Source organism: Sebastes umbrosus, chromosome 15 (genome assembly GCF_015220745.1).
Source record: "Sebastes umbrosus isolate fSebUmb1 chromosome 15, fSebUmb1.pri, whole genome shotgun sequence".
NCBI classification, from domain to species: domain Eukaryota; kingdom Metazoa; phylum Chordata; class Actinopteri; order Perciformes; family Sebastidae; genus Sebastes; species Sebastes umbrosus.
Window position 1 is genome coordinate 3788179 of NC_051283.1, and position 6247 is coordinate 3794425.

Genomic DNA, 6247 nt, shown 5'->3' on the forward strand with positions numbered 1-6247 from the left:
TCTGAAATGTTTCTTTTTTTTGACAGCAGATTTAGACAATCTGAGGAAAATATTTGGAACTTAAAGGTCCCATATTATAAATAAGTGAGATTTTCATGTTTTTTTTTATTATAAAGCAGGCTTAAATCCTATATAAATACTGTGAAAGTATCAAAGCGCTCAATCCCAGGGAAATACACACAGCCCGTATTCAGAAACTCTACATTTGAAACAAGCTGTCGGGATTTCTGTCTATTTGTGATGTCACAAATTTACACTATTTAGACCCTTTACACAGATTTAAACATAAACATTCTAAATTTGTCCCAGTTTATTCCTGGTTGTAGTGTATGTGAATGTCAACAACTGACAGGAAGTACACATGGACCCAAGCTGTTGCCTAGCAACGCAATTCCGTTACAATTCCGTCGAAATGCACTAAAATGGAGCGTTTAAGACAGAGGGTAAATACAGGCATATTCAGGTAGACAGTATGAGGAAAATAATGTGTTTTTTGAACATTACAGCATGTAAACATGTTCTAGTAGAAACATAAAATACAAGTATGATCCTGAAAATGAGCACGATATGGGACCTTTAATTTATTTTAATACTGAGTGACTTTACCTGAAGGAAAGAACCTTCCTGATGCAGTTATCCCCTTGTGGCTTATTTCAAAAATGAAAGAAAATGCTCTTTTTACTGAACCATGTTAGAGATTTGAACACACCAGTCTCAGGACTGAAGGAGGGAAAAACTAAATGATTGTCTTACTTCATCTGATGAATGTCTTAATGGCAGCAAATGATATGTTAAAAGGCTTCTGGCTGACTGTGAATTTAGACGGCGTTTACAGGACTTTGACTTATGAATTGTCACGAACATGTCTCGACTGTGAATTCATTTTGTTTGCGTATATTTTTTAAAGGTTCGCTGTGATCAAATCACACGAACTGTATGTAATTGGCATTACGATTATAGGGGCTGATTGATATGATATGTTGATACATGTGTTGTGTTTACATTGCTTGTATTGCTGGCTGAAATATATATAAAAACAAATGTCTCCCATTTCTCACTCATTCCACTCTGGCTGTAAAATCACTGGACTAACACTTTTGATTTATGACCAATTTAATGAGAAAGAGGCAATAAATCCTTTCAAAGGATGTGTGATGTCTTATTCCTATGGTGGAGCGCTCACGCAGTATAACTACAAAGTTGGATCAGTGATAACTTCACATTCAAATTCCTTCAGACTGTTTACGAGAAATTATATAATCTGAATTGTTTCTGCTTCTGCTAGATTTGAATTAGCATCGGTAACAATCCTGATAGTGGTGCCATTTACAAAACCAATGATCTCTTATGTGACTCCCACGTGTCCTACGGTAAGTTGGAAAATCTGAACATTAGAATGTAAAGACTATAAAAAAGGACCAAGGCTATTTACGAGGCACCTGCAGGTCTTTCCAACGCACCACAGCTGTATAGTAACTCCCTGTCATTATCTGAAGGTCAGGAGGGAGATGATAAGTCAAAAGCACCAGTGAGACATAACAGGGATCAGAGAGAAGCACTGGAGGCCACCGGAGACGTGTCATTGATGAGGAAGAGGGTGATGAACTGATCTTTGACACAGCAGGAAGTCAGTCTGACAGAAAGGCAGCAGTGTTATTATTATTTTCATTATAGGAATGATGCACAAATTATCCTTTAACTCTGATTTCACCTGAATTATCACGGCAAGCATTTAAAAGTCACTAAATTTAGTTAAATATTGTAAACAAGTATTTTACGCGAGTGATTGACAGTAGCTGGACAGCGGACCTCAGATCAGCTCTTACTGCTTGTTTTCCTCCGGTCTGGGAAATCTTGCAGATGCTGTTAGGAGCACCGGAGGACACCGGATGACAGAGGCACATGATTTTTTTCAGGTTACCTGTTTCATGTACTACTGTCACGATATAGCGACTGTTTTATAAAAATAACTTTTTTTTAATCACATTTGCTCCAATCAAGCCTACTTCAGCTTTAAAGGTCTCATATCGTGCTCATTTTCAGGTTCATACTTGTATTTTGTGTTTCTACTAGAACATGTTTACATGCTTTAATGTTCAAAAAAAACTTTATTTTCCTCGTACTGTCAGCCTGAATATACCTGTATTTACCTGCTGTCTGAAACGCTACGTTGCCTAGCAACGGAATTGCAACAGAATTGCGTTGCTAAGCAACAGCTTGGGTCCATATTTACTTCCTGTCAGCTGATGACATTCACATACACTGCAACAGGAATAAACTGGGACACATTTAGAATATTTACGTTTAAAATTGTGTCAAGGGTCTAAATATTGTATATTTGTGACATCACTAATGGGCAGAAATCCTGACAGATTGTTTCAAATGCAGAGTTTCTGAAAACGGGCTGTGTGTATTTCCCTGTGGATTGAGTGTTTCGATACTTTCACAGTATTTATAAAAAATAGACTAAAGCCTGCTTATAATAAAAAAACATGAAAATCTCACTTTTTTATAATATGGGACCTTTAAGGGCACAGAGATCCCACCATTATTCACTCTGTAAGTAACCGAGACAGTCACAGCAGAAGTGAGAAATATTGCGTCAGGTCAGAACATGACCTCACTGAGCAGTAGCTTTTAGCTCTGCTGACAGACAGAAAAAAGAGAGCGACTGACAGCTGGACGGATGGACGGACGGACGGACGGAGGGCGACACGAGGAAACCAGGGACCTCCGCTGAGCTTCATCAGGAACTCCATTTATCTTCCTGTCGCCTCTCTTCAACTCTGAGGCCATTTTAGCCTTTAAACATGTCTGATCACAGGTCTGTAGGCTTGAACTTGAACTACACAGCATGTGTGTGTGTGTGTGTGTGTGTGTGTGAGTCCCACTCGTCTTTAGATCTGGGTCTCTGTAACTCACACCGAGCAGCACATCTCTCCAAAGCACCATCACGCATGTCATCTTGATGGATCCATTTGGATCCTGGTCACAGCCAAACAGAAATTCAGGACTTTTAAAACACTTGATATCTCTGCATGCTTGCTGCAGATTTTGTTTCCCTTTCCAGAGAACTTTCCAATCTATCAGCATCATAGATGTGATGGGGGATCAGATTTAAAGGTTCAACCTAAAAACTGTTCAATACTCAAATATAACATGTGGTCAGTCAGTCAGTCTAGTCTGGTAGGGGTCAGTCAGACAGACAGACAGACAGACAGACAGACAGGAAGATGGCCAACACGCTCCTGCAGAACTGAGGTCATTCTGTCTAATCTTAGCTTAGCATCACTTTCAAAGCTACGGACATCAGCACTTCATAAAGTAAATAGACAAGTACATTTTTATTTGGCTTGAGGGTTGCGATGAGAAGAATTCAGAGCAAGTGTGAAGAGATGGTGTCACAGCCAGAAAACAACATTACTGGAGATCCGTTTGCCTCCGCAGATCCAAAATGAGGTACCGGTCTGCATCGTTCACATCCTGCTCTGAAGCTACGATGCCAGCAGTTCCTTTCAAGACAGGTGCTAAACGACACTGAAGTGTGATAGGTGTAATGATGCGCTGATTTGCAGACATCTCTTTCCCAATGTGAGTCTATGGGAAAAAGTCTTTTTGGACGTGAGGAATACAGAAGTTTTAATTCCATGGTTTGGCCATTACGTCAAATTGGCTTCAAAGCCTGGCGCTCTCCCTTGGGGACTTGGGATGAATCCCCAAAATGAACTGTAAGACACTGGATACTGGTCTCCTCCTCTACCACCCTTTCAGCTTTCCAAGTCTCATTACATTTTAAATATACCTGGCAGCAGGACCTGTAAAAAAATAACCAAATATTAATAATAATAATACTGAACTCTTGGGATTTGCCCTGTGGGTCCAATAAAACTAGAGTTTGCCAAACTCATCGTCTTGACCTCTTTATAAAATCTTCTGCCAGGACAAGAAACAAACCTGAACTTTCATAATAATTGAAACCTTTTATAGTATGTGCATTTAAAGCGGCAGTAGGCAGTATATTTTTGGCATCATTGGGCAAAAATCCCATAATAACCTTTCAGCATATTGTAATTCAAGTGTTCTGAGAGAAAACTAGACTTCTGCTCCTCCTCATGGCTCTGTTTTCAGACTTTAGAAAATCTAGCCCGTGACGGCAGACTTCGATCAATCACAGATCATTTCATTGAGAGAGAGCGTTCCTATTGGCTGTGCTCCGGTCATGTGACCGGAACTTGGCGTTCCTTCACCGGATTCCACGATGGCTGCCGCGTCACAAACTTTCTCATTTTACAGCTAAACCGTGCACTACAAGATGATTCTGGAAACATTTGAGGAGAGAAATAGGCATTAACGTAACAGAATATTGATTCATATTTGATCAGCGCTGCCTAGTTTGACCGTTTGGTCGGAGTTCGCGAGTGATTGACAGCCGGCTCTCATAGACGGCAGCTGGACAGCAGACATCAGATCAGCTCTTACTGCTTGTTTTCCTCCGGTCTGTGAAATCTTTCAGATGCCGTTAGGAGCACTGGAGGACACAGAGGCACATGATTTTTTTCAGGTTACCTGTTTCATGTTCTACTGTCACGATATAACGACCGTTTAATATAAAAATAACTTTTTAAAATCATATAAAGCTCCAATCTCTCCTACTTCAGCTTTAACTTGTAGTTCTCATCTTTCCAGCAGCACCTGAAGGCACTATTTAGAATAACAATCACTCTACAGGTATGTGATAACATTATGCACTTTTATTAGAAGACACTTGTCAATTCCTCTGTGGACAAATAATATCACTCTATTCAATGGCATTTTGTGATGTCTGCATTTATTAAGGTGTTAAAATTATATATTTATGATCTGCAGCTTCTAGCCTGTATTTTCTCACTTTCTCATTGACACTTTGGCAAGACAAACACACACACAGTCCAAGACACATAGCGTCAATGCAACATATCAGGTGAAATGTCAGGAGTGGAATAGTTCCCAGGCCATCGGCCAGCGTCCCCCACCCCCCTTCCCTCCTTTGGCCCCTCGGACCTGCTGCCCAAGTGTGAGACCCTAATAAAACTGTCTCCCTTTAACAAGCTCGCTAATTCATGAGTTTGGGCTCAGGATGAGATAACTTGGAGTTATTCCTTTCTCACAGGACAGGTGATCTCTTTATCTCAACATCCACAATTTATTGTTGGCTCAAATCAGCAGTGATATATTTATTTGGCACCGGATGCTGGAGTGATTTTGGTGGAGGTGTGTGTGAATACTTCTGTACTAAACCAAGCTATAAAAACATATTTGACAGCGTCTTTAAACTGGTTTTATATATGCATGTGTTCATAGATATATATTCTTTTATTGCTTGTGGGTGAAAAAGGTCAGCTTTTCAGGAACCAAATAAAACCAGCCTTGTTTTTAGCTTTACGGCCGTGTATGTTTGAGTTAATACAGCCGATGTGGAAAGGGTTCCTCAAGCAAACTTTTATTGGAATTTAAGATATGACGGTGACTAAAAATGGATTTACGAGGTTGCGTTTATTAAAACATGATATGCGGATGATATATGTAGAGCTGTCAGTGAGGCGGATCAGGTAAACTGCCCTCAGATTTTCTGTATTTCAAATCACTATAACGCCTCAGATCACAGTTCTCTTTTTTTTTAGTACATTTTTATCGCTGCCAAGATAATTAAAGCTTAAGTAAGCGAGATTGGAGCAAATATGATTAAAAAAAAGTTATTTTTATAAAACAGTCGCTATATATCAGTAGACAGTAGTACATGAAACAGGTAACCTGAAAAAAATCATGTGCCTCTGTGTCCTCCGGTGCTCCTAACGGCATCTGCAAGATTTCACAGACCAGAGGAAAACAAGCAGTAAGAGCTGATCTGCTGTCCATCTGCTGTTTATGACAGCCGGCCGTCAATCACTTGCGAACTCCAACCAAACGGTCAAACTAGGCAGCGCTGATCAAATATGAATCAATATTATGTTACGTTAATGCCTATTTCTCTCTTCAGATGTTCTCAGAATCATCTTGTAGTGCACGGTTTAGCTGTAAAATGAGAAAGATTGTGAAGCAGCCGCCATTATGAAATCTGGTGAAGGAACGCCAAGTACCGGTCACATGACCGGAGTACAGCCAATAGGAACGCTCTATCTCTTAAATGACCTGTGATTGGTCAAAGTCTCCCGTCACGGGCTAGATTATCTAAAGTCTGAAAACAGAGCCATGAGGAGGAGCAGAAGTC